The sequence below is a fragment of the Pleurodeles waltl genome, chromosome 10, assembly GCF_031143425.1.
Source record: "Pleurodeles waltl isolate 20211129_DDA chromosome 10, aPleWal1.hap1.20221129, whole genome shotgun sequence".
Lineage (NCBI taxonomy): Eukaryota > Metazoa > Chordata > Amphibia > Caudata > Salamandridae > Pleurodeles > Pleurodeles waltl.
The window spans coordinates 311088588-311106571 of record NC_090449.1 but is presented as its reverse complement, the minus strand read 5'-3'; the positions used below and the strand labels follow the sequence as shown (position 1 = coordinate 311106571).

Below are 17984 nucleotides of genomic sequence, written 5' to 3'. Positions count from 1 at the left end.
TCTTCCTGTACCACTGCTTGAAGAAGGTGTCTTCCAGGAACTGGCAGTAGGACTGGGAGTTGAGCTTGACTCCATCCTCAACCCGAAAAGGCCCCACAAGCTCATCTTTGATGATACCAGCCCAAACCAGTACTCCACCTTCACCTTGCTGGCGTCTGAGTCGGACTGGAGCTCTCTGCCCTTTACCAATCCAGCCACGGGCCCATCCATCTGGCCCATCAAGACTCACTCTCATTTCATCAGTCCATAAAACCTTAGAAAAATCAGTCTTGAGATATTTCTTGGCCCAGTCTTGACGTTTCAGCTTGTGTGTCTTGTTCAGTGGTGGTCGTCTTTCAGCCTTTCTTACCTTGGCCATGTCTAGGAGTATTGCACACCTTGTGCTTTTGGGCACTCCAGTGATGTTGCAGCTCTGAAATATGGCCAAACTGGTGGCAAGTGGCATCGTGGCAGCTGCACGCTTGACTTTTCTCAGTTCATGGGCAGTTATTTTGCGCCTTGGTTTTTCCACACGCTTCTTGCGACCCTGTTGACTATTTTGAATGAAACGCTTGATTGTTCGATGATCACGCTTCAGAAGCTTTGCAATTTTAAGAGTGCTGCATCCCTCTGCAAGATATCTCACTATTTTTGACTTTTCTGAGCCTGTCAAGTACTTCTTTTGTCCCATTTTGCCAAAGGAAAGGAAGTTGCCTAATAATTATGCACACCTGATATAGGGTGTTGATGTCATTAGACCACACCCCTTCTCATTACAGAGATGCACATCACCTAATATGCTTAATTGGTAGTAGGCTTTCGAGCCCATACAGCTTGGAGTAAGACAACATGCATAAAGAGGATGATGTGGTCAAAATACTCATTTGCCTAATAATTCTGCACTCCCTGTATATGCAGTTCTCACTGTTTAGTTGAAGTAATCCCGGACGCACTCGACGAGGACATGGGAAGTTCTATGTAACCGTTGTGCTTCACTTCTGTTCCAAATGTCAACTTCAGCATAGTTGTTTCTCATCTAAAATTAATTTTCTATCATTCTTGTTATGCAAGGAGGTTCAGAAGGAATAAGCTGGAAGAGGGAATGGGAGTTGCAAAAATGAAAAAAAGAAAGCATTTACAAGTCCGGTGGCTTTCATTTTTAAGTCGAGCATGCAAGTCAGCAACTCTGATGGTGGGGTGGGGGAAGTGGTATTCTATTGGCATTAGCACGGCAGATTTAAATTAGGATGGTAAGTGGCAACATTTTCTTTTTTTTATGCAGATAAAGAAAGAAGGGAAGTGCTTTAGTTATATGCGGGGCCACAGGAATTATATGGTGGAAAAAACGAAATTATGAGGCAGGGTTGACCAATTTGTGTGGCAAGAAAAGTCCAGGTATTAATACCAATAGCTCTAACTCGAGCAAATGCGAGACTATTGCATTCAAATGCTTGTTTTTATATACATTTGACCATTTGTGGTGATGTTGTTTAATTAAATACGGACAAATATGGGCCATTCAAAGATCAGACGATATTATTTGTAGTGTTCATCAGAGTTTACAATGTAAATGGCTTGTTCGATCAGATTCATAATGAACATAGCTGTGATTGGATGAGTTTTAAAGATTACATATTGCATTTTAATGAAGATTGCATATCTGAAGAAAATTATGTACCGCTTAGGTTAAGTATAATACACGATTAAAAACGTATAAAAATATGTTTATTGGCGGAGGCTATCTGTCTCCAGTTTCCTCATTAGTCTATAGTCATGTTTGTGGTAACATCAATTAGAACCGACGCATTCCCAAGACTACATACCCTAGCATGAACTCTGTTTCACTTCCTGTTCGTTTACAAGAAACGCGTAGTGAAGAAGTATACCAGCTTGTAAGGATTGTGGTGGTGGGGTTCCGCAATGGGTAAGTTGTCAAATGATCTTATTTACTGGGGCAACTTGGGGCATTGATGTACACTTTTGTCCACTTGATTTGTAAATGCAGGACATGTTTAAATCGTTAAAGCAGTGTTTTTATTTTTAATTAAACGTCTTTTCCACACTCCTCTTCAGATGGTCTTCACTCCTGGCAGTGGCAGGGTGTGCGGTTTCAGAGATCTGATACACTTCTCAGAAGGCACACAATCTTTTGTGTTTATTTATTTATTTTTTAAACAATGTAGGGAAAAAGTAACGCCTGTTTCCCCGTGTTTTGCAGATAGGGGAAAAAAGCTTGTTGCTACCTATGTCACCCTTCTAATATCTGTGTGTTTCCTCATAATTCTGATGGTTCGTGCATTCCAAGCAAAACGTAACATAATTTGTTTTCCTTCCTTACACCTTAACGTAGTTGTGTTTGTTTTCGGGCCTTAATTAGGTCATAAGGATACCAGTGCGTCCCGAAAACGTGTTAAAAAAATCAAAAAATATCTACTCCATGCCTATACCTGTATATAGATAACGTGCATATATAATGTGTTATTTAAGGCTTCTCCTTTTCAGTCTCCTGTGGGGTTAGGAGAGGTCGCCCCGGCAGCAGCTGGCGTCCTGAGGCCTTTGTCTCCCTTCTCAGAGAATCTGTGAAAAGGGGCAGATGTCATTCATCTAAGCTATGCAGGGATGCAAGGCTGTCCCTTCTTCTGGCCTGTGGGCGGGGCCTGCTCCATCAAAGCAGCCTATAGGGCCCCTGGGAGGGGGACGTGGGCGGGACGCCGTAATGCCCTGGGACAGGTGCGCAGACCCTGGCACTCCACCTTTTTCCTGGGCACTGGAGCGTTCTGCAGACCATGCTGGGGTTCGGCTCTGCGGGCTAAAGGGGACGGTACCTGCTTTGACGTTGCTTTCCGTAAGGTTCGCCTGTTTAGCGTTTTAGCATTTTGTAAAAAAGTCTGACAGAAAGAGATTGTGCAAATAGTTGTCTCTTGACTTGGACTACGATAGGCAGCGTCGTTTGAGACGTCTGTGTGTGTGCTTGCATTTACCAATGAATTGTTTTGTATTGACCTTCTTAGCACTCTTCTGCTGTAAACAAACACTGTTGACTTTTCACGATGTAATGGCGCTTCATTTTCTAACCGTGCAGGGATGGCAGGCTGAGTTGGCCTTGTCAAGACCCATACTCCTAACCTGCAGATCAAAGGGGATCCAGAAACGTGCGAGACTTCACTATCCGTCGGTCACATCTGAAGCCAGCGGTTTAAAACGTGAGGGTAGGAGCCGCAGTTAAAGCTACGAACTTTTTAGTAATGAGCCAATGGCGTAATACATCTGCAAGCCCCCGCACTGAACATAGAGGCCCCCCACCCCGGACTCACACAGGCCAGGTAATGTGGTGAGGGGGGCTCCTGAAGCCCGGGGTCCCCCGCCTCACCGCAGGGGCTGCGGGGTCTTTGTTACGCCAAGTAATGGGCTTGGAAATAGCTCATTTTTAGACTGGCCTGGACCTGTTTATTGAAGAAGGTTCGATTCAGGCCATATATTTGACGCCGTTTGTTGCGACTGCCGTTTAGTGATAGGAGGCGTTAACACGCTTCATCGTTTTTCATCTGTTGAAATGGAAGTTTTGAAGATGTTTTGATGCCTAACGTGCATTGAAGATGAATTTGTGAGCACACCGTGGAAGTCAAATGTATAAAAAAAAAAACTTATTTTTATATATCCGTTTATGAGCAAAAATATTTTCCTCAGCCACCTTTTAGTGAGTGGTTCTTTGGTATGTTTGGTCCAAAAAGCGATGCTAATGCTTCCTGTCCGTGTCTGCTTTAGGTTTGTTCAACGGGTGCATTGCCGGTGTGCTCGCTTCTGCAGTGCTTACTGTTGACACAGTGATCCCTTACAAGGACAGGCACAGTCCACGGGGAATTTAATAGTAAACACCCTGTGCTTGGTGCTTATTTATGGTATAACATAACGTAAACGTGTTAGAAAACACAGTTTTGTTTTTGTGTGTGTGTGTTTTTCTTTTTTTGTGGCAGGTGCACTTTTTTACACGTACCAGTCGGCCAATTAATTACCAAACGCTTCGTTATGTTAATGCCCAGGAATATAGCACTGCACAATGACGTAATCGGGGGTTTGCTGTGAAAAAAATCGCATTTAAGCATGTTTTTGCGGAGTGTGCATATTTGTGGTTCATTCGATTGTTATGAGATCTGGCTTCATTGCACAGTTGTGTGCAAGCCCTCATGTTACCGGGGTGGGCTTTGTCTACATAGAGATGAGAATTTCTCTCTCCCTGCTCTTTGTTGTTTGGTGTGGCATTTCCCATCATATGCACTGCTTTTGTTTCAGGGTAAGAGGGGCTATTTTACATACCAAATGTAATAAGAATCGTTTTTATCTCACAGATGAATTGCATGGGGAAAGCTTTTTTGTATTACTTTTTTTTAGTAGTGCTACAGGCTTTGTAATGTCTTTGGACTCGAAATGTAAGTAGAGCTATAACATTTTTATCTCACAGATGAATTGCAAAGGGAAAGCTTTTTTGTATTACTATTTTTTAAATAGTGCCACAGGCTTTGTAAGGTCTTTGGACTCGAAATGTAAGTAGAGCTATAACATTTTTATCTCGCAGACGAATTGCATATGGAAAGCTTTTTTTTTTATTTTTTTTTTATTTTTTTTTATAGTGCAACAGGCTTTGTAATGTCTTTGGACTCGAAATGTAAGTAGAGCTATTGTTTTTGCTAATTCTTGTTTAAAATGTCTGCTTTTTGCTGTTGAAGAATTTTTTTTTTTAGTTACATTTATTCACCTTTAGAACATATAGTTATTCCCTTCTTCGTCTTGCCTTAAGCATATCTATATTCTAGATCAGGCAACCCCTGTCGGGACTACAGCCGCCTGATTCATTTGTCTCATGTGATTTCTGTGTGTATTTTGAAAACAGGACAATGTTTTTTGTAGTGTTGGGGATGTGGTAGTAGCATATCTATTGAAAAGCTTAAGGCATCAAGTCCTTGATTTTAAGCAGGTTTTTGTTTAGCGTTTACATATAACTTTTAATGTTCCAATACTTACAGGATACCTAAACAGTTGTGGAAAGTAGTTTACAGAGGTTTAATATACCCATCCACAATATTGCATTAACGCCTTATATTTGCGAAATGCTTCCAAACCGAAGAGCCGAGCAAAAGACAACCGTGCACCTCAGCATAGTGAAACAAACAGCTAGCTCTTGTGCTACTCTTACCCAATGGCATTATGCTCTGCGTAACTGGAAGTAGCTCACTTCTGTTCACTGAACGGGCAGGCCATTTCACTTTTCCAACCACGGAACAGTAGGGGCCACTTCTAAACACCACAAAACACGACCAGATGCCATGTTCACCAGTACACTACTTTAACTCTTCCCTGCAAGAGTCCCTGACCTTGATGGACACCAGCATTCTAAAGCGCTCCGTGACCTTGCACATGGCAGAAATAGTGTAAGTTGAGTATTCTCATTAATGCCTCAATGGCCTAATAAAAAGGCCTTTAAGATTTAAGATCACAATGTTTCTCATTTGCAGCAGAGCCATTGTTTTGAACTCAGCAAGATCATTGTCATTATCCATTACACATGAAATCCATTTACACAGATAGGATGATCGTTCAGAGATCTTCCTTTATTGTCTGGCACTGAAATCATTGTGTCTGGGCATGCCATTTAAGTCAGCGTTCCAAAGAAATGCGATGATTTCATACAATGTTTAGTGTAAACGAGGCCACTTGTGCCACTGAGGTACGGAGCTGATGAGATCTAACCAACAGAAGTAAAGGTGGCAATATAGTTGACTGCATGGAATAAGAATGGTGGCCTTCAGATTGCAGAAGAACAGTCCTGCAGGAATAACTGTGCCTTCAAAAAGATTCAGTGGAGGTTGTTATGGTTCAAATTTATTGGTCTGCAAATCACGGTCAAGCAAGAGTAAAGCTAAAGACCAACGACACAGTGTGATTTTAGCCTGAGAAAGCTAGGGGTCTCCGAGCAGGGTCATTGTCCTCTTAGGTCACCCACCGGCATGGATAGCAACATTAATGCTTGTCCTACAGTGTGCTTTCCACGCCAAAGCAAACCCTGCATGGTGAGAGGAAACCCAAAATCCAGTGTTCTAATTGAATTTCAGTGAGATCTATTTCCAGAAGAGCAGAGTGACCAGAAGTCTTGATATTCGTATTTTGTGATCTGCACTACAGTCTAACAAAAGCATATTTGGACTCCTCATGCCACCTTCATTGACACAGACCAGTTACACCCAGACAACGGTAATAGGGTCTGATCTATGAGTAGTCACTAGAAGGATGCAGTAAATGTAGCATCAGATACAAAATCAGCACTGACGTGTTTGGAATTTATTAGCTTCGGTAATTATCGTATGTTCTGAGGTTTTGGGGAATAACACGTGGATATTGGTGCTTACCTCACCAGTATGTGCTTGCATCTCTAAATACCAGACCTTTTGCCCATGTTTAATTCCGGTATGTTTACATTTTCAGAAGTTAACAAACTGAGCAGTTTTTGTCGCACCTGTTATTTATGGGGTGCGATAAACGTTGCATCATTTGTAATTTGATTCCCTTGTGCAGGGATTGTAATTTAACGGCCATCTTCTGGTCAGGCCCATAAGGGACGCGTGGGTCAAGGGCATCATAGAAGTCATGAAACCCAACTGTAGCAGCTACAGCGGGGTGGGGTTCCTTATGGCTCTCTTCTGTCTGCAACTCAAAGACAAAAGCTCATAATTAACAGTATGATGAAGAATGAAAGATGGAGGTTGGAAGAGGTAAAAATGATGGAAAGATGGCAAGGAAAGTTGAAAGAAATGTACGAAGGGTAATAGGAAACACGCATGGATGGGTGGGTGAATGGACGGGTGAAAGGATGGCAGAGTAAATTGAAATCTGAGTGGATGGATGGCCAAAATAATTGATAGATGAAATGCTTTATTGATGGATGTAAGTGGTGGATAGATGAATGGTGCCTTCAGGGCTGTGGTTCAAAGTGCGGGATATTTTCATTTTCTGACTTCTTCCTTGGTCAGGGACCTAAAAGTATCTACTGAGTGGCTGTCATTGGAAGAAACCTGAGACATTCTAGACCGAGTGTAGGCAGTTGTGGAAAGATGAAAGACAGACATTAAGCACATCCACCACTCAATTGTTTCGAGGCTCTTGGGGTGGAAGATCCTTGGGGTCTTCAGGCTTCTCTTTTTGATGATTTCAAGACGTTTCTACAACCAGAAAGTCACCACCTGGTTAAAGACAGAGGTCCTGATCCACAAAGCATTTTGCTCGGGTATGTTCAACTTCAGTGCAAGGTATTGACAAAAGCTGAAAGGTAAAGAGTAAGAGTATGTCATACTACACATGGTTAAATCCTTCTCCAGGGTCTGGAAGTGATTGCATTGTGGTGGGGAATAGCTTAAAAATTCGAACATTCACTTGTTCCCACTCTGGAAATGATTGAAGATTGACTCCTTCTAAGGGGAATTGTAATTACCTTCTCAGGCTGCGAATGCTAAGGAAACCTCCTCAGAATTGGTGGGGTGTAGGGAACGCGTTTTCTTCATGGGGAGAATATTTTGCAAGTGAAGGAAAGAAAGTACAAGTTTGATGGTATTCCTCATGAACAGTTGTACTTTGTGTACAGTTACACATTTGAAAAGGAATTTCAGTGGGCATATTTTTGAAATGCACAACATTTCCAGAAGTGCAATGGAACCCTATAAATTTTACAGGGCTGCATGATCAGATATCTCATTAATTTCCAATATTTGGAAGTTTTCACCCACTGGACAGTACAAACCTGGGAGTTAATTTTTACAGATATCTCTGAGATTCGACCGAAGAATGATGCTCAGTGCCTAGAACAGCACATCACCTCTCTTTTAATGATGCAAGTAAGTGAAGCCTGTGCATGCAGATTTACTATTGGATTTACATATTCATGCTACACACTGCATGGGGATACAGCTTGACTTCAGTGTTATTGTTATCTAACCCTTTAAAAGGGGAATTGAGTGAGGATGATCTTAGTCTGTTTTCATCAGATGGTATTTTTCATTTAATTCTTATATGAAAGCATCCTTTTTTTGTAAGACCTATCTGTGATCTTGAGGCTTTGGCCCTCTAAATAGGCTGACATAGGCATGCTAGAGCCAATATGTTACACGTTCTTTAAACTAGCCAGTGTTAGAGATGAGAAAATACCAGCTTATTTTTTGCTGTCTGTATGGAAAAAAAGGCATTGCTCTCAGTATTGTATGCCTAGAGAGGCCAAGGCTTGTGCTGCATACGTATAATAGTTCTTGCAATGATAGTGATTTGAATGCTATCAAGATGTCTTGGCACCGACAAGCTTAGGATTTTAGTACTATTGCATTCTGATAAGCATTGGTTTTGTTTTTATATTTAGGAGTACATTATATCACCCAATTCTCTATTGTATCACCTTCCAGATAAACGGGTGGACAGAGTGTTCTAATTTAAGGACAATACAAATATATCGGCAATAGCGAGAGGGAGTGGCAAAGGGGATGCAAGGTGGAAAAAAATCCTGAAGACTGGTCTATTAAATACCAGTGCGGAGTCATAAATGTAGGGCAGATAACCCATGAGAAGTACTAAAGGTCGTGGGAGCGAACTTGAAGGCCTCTGATTAGGAGCTAGGTCTTAGCGTTATTCGGGATGTCATCAGTGTAGTATATGTAACAAGGATACTGCAGGAGGAAGAGCTGGTAAATTAGTGGACTGACCATCGCTGCATCCATTTCACCTTCAACACACCCACCATCCTCAGACCCCAACACCAGCCATCTCGTAGAAGCTGGGCAAGAATCACCGATGACCAGCTCACCGCCACCCTCACCAACTCTGCCCCCATCGCACATAACGTCAACCCGAACATCGCAGCCCGCACCTTTAAAAAATGGATTGCCGACTGCTCCGACACCATAGCCCCCCTAAGAAAAAGAACAACAGCACCCACGCCAAGAAAGCCATCTGGTTTACCGCAGAACTCAGAGAATCCAGATGCACATGTCTACGCCTCAAGAAAATCTGGAGAAACACCAAGTCTACAGAAGCCCAAATCAACTTCAGAGCCACCCCCACTGCACACCACCATCTCATCAAATGCACCAGAAAGAAAGCACTACTAGAAAGAATCTCCTCACACCCACTCAGCAGGAAGGAACTCTTCAGCATCATCAAGGAGTTCGCCCAACCCAACTGCGAAGCAACGGACATCCCACCCTCACAAGATCTCTGCAAAAAATTCAACACATACTTCCACCACAAAATCAAGACCATCTACGACAACTTCAGCGAGGACAACCTACGTGCAGAACCTCCCCTCCACTGGAACCCGACACCAAAAAAACGATCACCAACTGGACCCCCCCTCCCTCACCACCGAAGATACACTGAAGCCAATGAGGACCATACACTCCAGGGCCCCCATGGCCCCATACCCCCACCACATCTTCAACAGAGCCGCTGAAACCATCACCCCCAAGCTCCGCCTCACCATCAACCGCTCCCTAGCAGACTCCTCCTTCCCCGATGACTGGAAACACGCCGAGATCAGCCTTCTCCTCAAGAAACCCTTGGCGAACCCCCCCGACCTCCAGAACTACAGCCCATCTCCCTGCTCCCTGTTCCAGTGAAAGTCATCGAGAAAGCCATCAACAGCCAACTTACTGTGAGAAAGTAGCCTCTTTCTAGCATGGTTACCCCCATTTTTGGCCTGTTTGTCAGTGTATGTCAGTGTGTTTTTACTGGTTCACTGGGATCCTACTAGCCAGGACCCCAGTGCTCATAGTTTGTGGCCTATATGTTGTCAGTATGCTTGACTGTGCCACTGCAGTTCTGCTAACCAGAAGTCCAGTGCTTATGCTCTCTCTTTGTACCAAATTTGTCACTATAGTTTAGTGACTCCATATTCCAATTTTGATTGGCATACTGGACCCCCTATAAGTCCCTAGTATATGGTAACTAGGTACCCAGGGCATTGGGGTTCCAGGAGATCCTTATGGGCTGCAGCATTTCTTTTGCCACCCATAAGGAGCTCATACAAACCTTTCTTCAGGACTGCCACTGCACTGCAGGACTGAGTGAAATAGTGCACACACTATTTCACAGCCATTTTTCACTGCACTAGGTAACTTATAAGTCAACCATATGTCTAACCTTCATTTACTGAAGTCTAGGTGCGAAGTTACTGTGTGTGAGGGCACCCTTGCACTAGCAAAGGTGCCCCGAGGTTGTCCAGGGCCAATTCCCCGGACTTCGTGAGTGCGGGGACACCATTATAAGCGTGCGCGAAATATATGTCAATACACATATTTAGCAATAGTGACCCAGACAGTCCAAAGGTCCAGCTGTCCAAATTTGGTGTAGGTAAGAACTTGTGCACAGTGTCTTCTGCAGCTCCCTGGGCTTCTGTGCACTTCTTCCAAAAGTTCTTCGTGCACAGCGTAGCCCAGGTCCCCAGCACTCCATCCTGTGACGCATAGCCCTCCGAGTTGTTCTCCAGCAGCATGGGACCCTCCAGTGTAGCTGCGATGACCTCACTTTACATCTTCTTTGTCCACGTGATCTGGGACTCCCGTGGGTGCTGACTGGTCCCCTGAGGGCTCTCTGAAGTGCTGAGAGCCCCCTCTGTCTCCTCAGTCCCTCCTGGGTCCAGGCAGCTCCTCTTTGATGCAAACCGCATACTTGCTTGAACCAAGGCTTGTTGGCAGAATCCAGCGACGCAAACAGCCTGCATCCAACAACTCTATGTGGGACATCTCTTGCACCAAGCAGGAACCAGCAGCTATCTTCTTTGGGGCATTTCTGTACTTTTCTTCTAACCGGGGAATCACGTTTGCACCTTCTTCCAGGTTGGCAGGGGGTCCTGTTCTTTCTGGACTCTTCTTCAACTTCTGAACTTGGTCTCCTCTCTCCATAGGTCTGAACGTCCAGGAATCCATTGTTTGTTGCTTGCGGTCTTGCTTGGTTCTTGCATAATTCTTCATCATGACTTGTAGTGTGTCCTGGGGAAACTTGCTGTACTTTACTTCTGCTTTCCTGGGCTCTGGGGTGGGGTACTTTACTTACCTTTGGTGTTTTCCTACACTCCCAGGGCCCCTCTACACACTACACTTGCCTTGGGGGGAATTCGACATTCCCATTCCATTATTTTAGTATATGGTTTGTGTTGCCCCTCGACCCATTGCAATCTATTGTATTTTCTACTGTTTGCACTATTTTATGACTGTTTACTTAATTGATTTTGGTTACTAGTGTATATATTGTGTATAATACTTCGCTCCAGAAGGAGTATTGCCTCTAAGATATTTTTGGCATTGTGTAACTAAAATAAAGTACCTTTATTTTTTGTTAACACTGAGTATTGTCTTTTATTGTGTGTAAGTACTGTGTAACCATAGTGGTATTGCAGGAGCTTTGCATGTCTCCTAGTTCAGCCTTGACTGCTCTGCTACAGCTACCCCTAGACAGCCTAAGCTTCTAGAACACTGCCTACATTTCACTAATAAGGGATAACTGGACCTGGTATAAGGTGTAAGTACCTTAGGTACCCACCACAAACCTGGCCAGCCGCCTACACTTGCCACTTTCATCGAAGACCACAACATCTTCGACACCTCCCCATCTGGCTTCAGGAAAAAACACAGCACTGAAACAGCCCTACTAGCCGCAACGGACGTCACCTGCTCCCTGCTGGACAAGGGAGAGACTGCGGTCCTTATCCTGCTTGACCTCTCGGTGGCCTTCGACACAGGCTTCCACCATCCCCTGATACGCATACTTCACGAGGCAGGCATCAGAGACCAGGCCCTCAACTGGATCTGATCTTTCCTCTCCGGCTGAAATTAGCGAATAAGATTCTCCACGCACCCCCCTATCTCTTGGACCCCACACCTACCACCTGCGGAGTTCCCCAGCGATCCTCCCTCAGCCCAATGCTGTTTAACATCTACATGGCCCCGCTAGCTGCCATCGTTGGCAACTACGGACTCAACATTGTATCCTATGCTGACGACACCCAACTCATCCTCTCTCTATCCAATGAACCCAACAGAGCCAGACACAACTTATGCGAAGGCGTGGAAGCAGTTGCCAACTGGATGAAAAGCAGCTGTCTACAACTCAATGCAGACAAAACTGAAGTACTCATCATGGGCCCTCAACCAGACGCGTGGAATGACTCCTGGTGGCCCTCCACCCTCTGAAGCCGACCCACCCCCATGAACCAAGCCCGCAACCTCGGAATCATCCTGATCTCCAAACTCAACATGGACCGCCAAATCAACTCTGTCGCATCGACCTGCTTCCGCACCCTCTGCCTCCTACGCAAGACATTCAAATGGACCCCCCTCAGACACAGAAAGACTGTCACACACGCCCTCGTTACAGCACACTGGACTACGGCAACATGCTCTATGCCGGAATCAACAAGAAACTCAACCGCAAACTACAACACATCCAGAACGCCGCCACCAGACTGGTCATCGACCTACCTCAACACTGTCACATCTCTCCATAGAGAAAAGAATCACCTTCAAGATCCTCACCCACGCACACAAAGCCCTCCATGACACCAGACCAGCTCACCTGAACAGGCGTCTCTATTTCCTCGTACCCCACAGGACCCAAAGCTCAGCCCATCTCTCTCTCGCTGAAGTACTCCGCATCAGAAAAACAAGAACAGGGGGACGCTCATTCGCCTACCTCGCCACCACAGACTGGAACGCCCTACTGCCCCACCTCAGACAGTCTACATCCCTCCTCAACTCCACGAAAGAGATGAAGACACGGCTATTTGAAGAACCACTGCACTGATGGACGCTCCACGCACTCTTCCCCCCACACCCTCAAGCACCTTGAGACCCTTACGGGTGAGTAGTTGCGTTTAACAAAAATTGATTGATTGTAGAAGTTTGCTGTCAAACGAGAGTCCATAAAATGGAGAAGAGGCTCAAAAATGTAAACAAGAATACTGAAGGCAGAGTGGCCTGGAGTATATGATGGTAGCCATTGCTCGATACTTCCTGAATGGATGCCAAGACACATGGGGGAATTCCAGTGCCAATGGACACAATATTCTGTTACCTAGAATAAAAGAAGTGGTGATGGTGTCCACTATCGCTCACAGTTGTTTCATCACCTTTCTGGGTTTGATATGTTTGTGACAGTGGAATTTACCAAGACTGTTTAACTCCAGTGTTTATCAGGATTTGCATATAGCCTCTCCACCTCTCAATCACCTTTTAGTGAGCCTCAGTTTTCTCTTTCAAATCTATTAGGATAACACACGTTGCTGTTTAAGTTGGCCAGCATTTATTGCCATTCACTCTTGAATGAACAGAAACTGTCTTAGTATTACTGACTCCAAAACGTAGTTCTCTATCTTAGCGTTAGCTAATTTAGTGTCAACAAACCCAACATATTATATGTCTAAATTGGAACCTCTATACGTTTCTTTTTTTATTTCAAAAGCATTAAACATGTGCAGTTTAATAATGTGCTATTGAGCAGATGCAGAGCATTTAGTACAATGGATAATTAGGCATATCACCTCTTTACAGATAAATCTATAGTGGTCTGATATATTAATACTGTTTTCAAACTAACTGGTCACTTGTTGAGCAATATACGTCAGATCTGCAACTTTGTGTGTTCTTGGAACAGAACTTTGGGTATTATCACCTCCTATTTAGCCCTTCAAAGTTCAGCTGAACCTTACAACCTTAGCCATGGACCCCAGATCCTGTCAAACTTTCTAAACATTTCCGTAATACACCGATTTTCTGGAGCCATGCACAACTCCATATCTGACTTCATGTATCTATGTACCACAGGGACGTCTCTGCCTCCTGCCCGTCCCATTACAGGCAACATTGCATCTCGCCACAATTAGGCCTAAGCCACACAGTAGTTTCATGTATTTTGAAGAGGTGTCCTCACTTAAAATAACCAAAAAAGGAGTCTCATCTCATTACTGTAGGACATTTTCACCAACTGTGAGAAACGTTTGACCCATTCTGAAAAAAGGTTGTATAAGGGAACTTGAACATAGAGTATGAAAAAGGGTTTCCACCCGTCCGCACCTTCTAAGGAAGAGGTCAGACCCAGGCCTACAGAATTTTACAATTTCAGTTCTTGTGTAGTATATCCTATGTAATGATTTGATTTAAACCAAACCGAACCTTGCTCTGATCACTGCCAGTCCTAGATGTTGATGGGCTTCCTCCCAATCGGAGTGCTCCAACTCCTTAGATCTGTTGACCATTTTCCCTGAGCTTTTTTATTATATCCAGCAAAATCTTGTTTATAGTTGTATACATGTTAGGGATCTGTTTTTTTGCACATCGCCTCTACCAATATCTGTTTTCTGCTAAGATATGCAAAACTGCGTATTAATTTAATTGACAGTGAAGACTTGGGGCGGTTTTTGTGACACACAATAAGCATGATAATTCAATTATATGCCCTTCAGCTACTTTCTGAAATTTCTTAGAAGACACACTGTGGAGTAGCATAGAGCTGCGACTGCAAGAGCTGTTATTGATCCCAGAATTGGAACCAGTAGTGCACTGCAATAATCAGCCTTCTTCAGAAATATTTAATAAATTGAGATTTTCTAAAAATTATCAGGTTGTGCAAGTATACAAATATCAGGACACTATCACAACTTGGGGACACTTTGTAGAGTTCATTGGTTCTTGTTTCAATCCAGAATAGTTTTTAAGTCTCCGACTACATTGAATAAATAACTTGATCTGTCTGAGATACATCAAGGACATGTTTTGGTTCTACAAATAAATTATGTTACACTGAGAAGCAACAGTGGCAATAACCTCTGGTGAAGTATCTGTGCATGGGGGAAAGTCTTTCTTTACCAGGTTAATAGCTAATAGAATCATTTTGTTCCAGTGATAAGCGCCTGATGGAGAACATCCAGTGGAATTTGTCTGTGCAGGAAGCCAGTCTTTTGTTTGCCAGGTCTGTAACCCAGGAAGTCCAATACTGCTACCAGTACATGATACTACTAACCTGTTCACAGCTGGGAAACGGCTGAAACCATGTTTTTTCAACACTTAGTTCACTTGTGTCTGTGTTCTTTGTGTTTGGTTGCCTTTATACATTTCTTGGCACCCACAAATACCACGTGATAATAATGGTGATGATGATGGAACTTACGTGACCCGTGACAGTTGGCACCAGGAGCTCATGGCAATGGAGAATAATGTAAAACACCTGCTTCTCCGTGATTATAATAGATGCTTGTCACCTCGGCCAAGGACTTCGTACTTAAAGTGAGAAGATTCTGCACAATAGTGAAGAGCAGGAGTTTAAGTGGACAAGGCTTTGGCTGTGGGTACCGTCACACATGTGGGTCCTGATCCTGCTATTAAAGGAGAGCGGTTGTCCCTTAGTCATCTGAAAGAACTATACAAGATCCAGCTGACCAACAAATCTGTAGAGAAGTCAACTCGTGGAACCAAGCTGCCATGAGATGTAGCCCAGGAAAAGGCAAAAGTGGTTACAAAGAGCTTCTTTCCCTACTAAAGCCAAATATTTTGTCCCCGGAGTCCAAGCTAATCTCGACTACAGTCCGGCTTATTCCTCACTTGTGCAGGATACTATGTGATGCCTTGTACCAGCTATCCAATGTATGTTCTAGTTTCCAGACTAACCACTTCTGTGCCCTAATGATATATGTATGTAATTTCAAATGGAAAAAAATGTACAGCGATATGTAATGCAAACTTTATTATATATATATATTTTTTTTTATTAAAAGGGCATTTTTCCGTATTCAGTCCCAAGCTATGGGCGACATCAGTGTATTTCAAAGAAAATAGTAAAAACAGCTTGGTTATGCGTGTACAAGGACACTCGTGGTATAGCTATCTAGGCCAAAACTGTAGTACAACTGTTCCACTGCCTTCCTCACGTCTTCGGCAAGCGACCGAGGTGTCAGAGGAGTTGATGGAAAGGTGTAAACAATTTTGAAACTACCAGTGAGTGCTGAACAGGTTTTGTTTTTTAAATAGCGTGACCCCTGGACCCAAACTCTGCAGCTGTCATCGTAGCCTGTTTACTGTCTTCAAAAAAGAGGATTATGCCTTGTAAGCTTTGGAATTTGGACCAGACAAGGGTTTTGTTGGCATGGAGACAATGACTTTCAGATTTGCAAACCGAGAATGAAATCCATCCCGCAGGAATACCGGTTGGTCCGCTAAAACATTGTAATGGCAGTTATCCATAGTCTCAACCCTACCCTTTCTTTCTCCAGATTAAGTTCATGAATGCAGTATATTTTTATTTTTAGTTGGATTGAAATTGAAAACTGTTCTGAGTTTCGGATTTGTACATTACACCGATGTCACTGGACAATCGAGGGATATCTTTGTATGTATTCAGATATTTCTTTATGATCTGGGGGTTCTGAAAGGAGTATCCATTTAAGTCACTTTTTTGTACTTTAGATTTTTGGTGCATTTGCTTGCTTTTCTAAAATTTAGCATTCTCTTGGTTCCATTGCATTGGGGTGCTTGCTTCTCTTTAAGCTGATCTATATGAGCACTGAATATAAACACGGCGAGTTTAAATCATTTGTTTGCATGTTTATTGTAACCAACTCAACTAGTGTGCTATTTTGTCATTTTAATGTTCTGACTGATCTTTGACACAAGCAAGTGGGCACAGCTGGGGAGTTCGGGTTATGATGTGCAGTGCTTACCGTGTGCAGTTAGCAACTCTGTTTTTACACATGTATTCAAGTGATACCTGGTGGGACAAAGAAAACTGATGCCATAACATAATGCCTTTTTGTTGTTGTTGTAAAGTAAGTAGGGGAATCCAGAGAACCAGTGGCTGCATTTAATAATCCGTGAACTTCCAGTGAAAGCAACACAATATTTTGTCAGTAAATTATATTCGTGGATTACTCTTTAAATTGCTGCATTTCATGAATATCTTAGTACTTTATAGTGAATGTGAAGCATGGAGACATACTAACAAAAATATTTTGTATTGAAAACTTGCCAAACTATATAGCATTTAGGAATGTTGTTGTCTTTTGTAACCCAAACACCTTCACTGTTTTATTAGAGGGAAGCTGCAGCCCCAAGGTTTGAGGAGAAGAGTGAATAGAAAAGGGAAGTACAAAACAAGCAAGATAAGAATATTTGAAGGACCTTAGGAGACGTAAGGCTGAGGGGATGAGGTAGATTATATTCTAACAAGAGAAGAAACTGCTGATTGGAGGCAAATGAAAGCATCCAAGGAACATTAACTCTTTGGGAATGGGGACAAAGCAAGAAGAGAAGAAAGGTGATTGAAGTTGGAGGCCAAATCGGTATGATAAAGTTACTATTGAGCAAAACAGATTTTTGGGACTAATAGGGTATTTTTGACATATGGATGGTCAACTGGACATTTTCACCTAGAAGAGTCCAGAGAACGTGGAGCATGGCTGGCCCATCAATATGGAACCATTGTTAGACCCTGAGGCTTCTACCTTTGATAAAGGAATGGAGATATAGATGTCTGACGGAATCCCATATCAGGGATAAGATCTGAGATCATCAATGATTATACTGATGAATTGAGACTGGCCAATCAGAGCTGTTTAGATTCATCTATGAAGAAAGACTGGAAGACATTGTGCTTCCCTATTTGAAGACTCTGGAGAACCAGAGGCTAGTGGCACCAGAAATGAATGGGAACTAGTGAAAGTTCACTGCCTGAAAAGAAGCCATTTGTTGGGGATTTTTTGAGTGAACTAATTATCCATTACTCCACATTTTGCAATATTCATTCTTCCTGAAATTCTCCTCACTGAAGAGTGCCATTAATATCCACTGTATATCATTTGCAGTCTTTCTCGTCACATCAAGTATCAACCCTTTGTCTCCAAAGGCGCAGGGTCTCTCAGAGTTCTGCAGCACCCTTTCTCTTCTTTTGGCCTATTTTAATCCACAGTTTATATAACGAGTAAATATCTTTAA

General features: G+C 43.1%; 1 protein-coding gene across 3 annotated transcripts in view; it reads left to right on the top strand.

The window, feature by feature from the left end:
* Positions 1 to 17984, top strand: part of ABCA3 (ATP binding cassette subfamily A member 3) — a 453847-nt gene that overhangs the window by 46349 nt on the left and 389514 nt on the right. Inside the window, exon 1 of one of the 3 annotated variants that reach the window (XM_069210493.1) lies at positions 2747 to 2824. The exons of 1 other annotated variant lie outside the window; for it this stretch is intronic. The gene's annotated coding sequence lies outside the window, so the exon portion shown is untranslated. Of the gene's footprint in view, positions 1 to 2746; positions 2830 to 17984 lie in introns of those variants that run through there. One more of the 3 variants, XM_069210494.1, reaches the window with a different exon arrangement.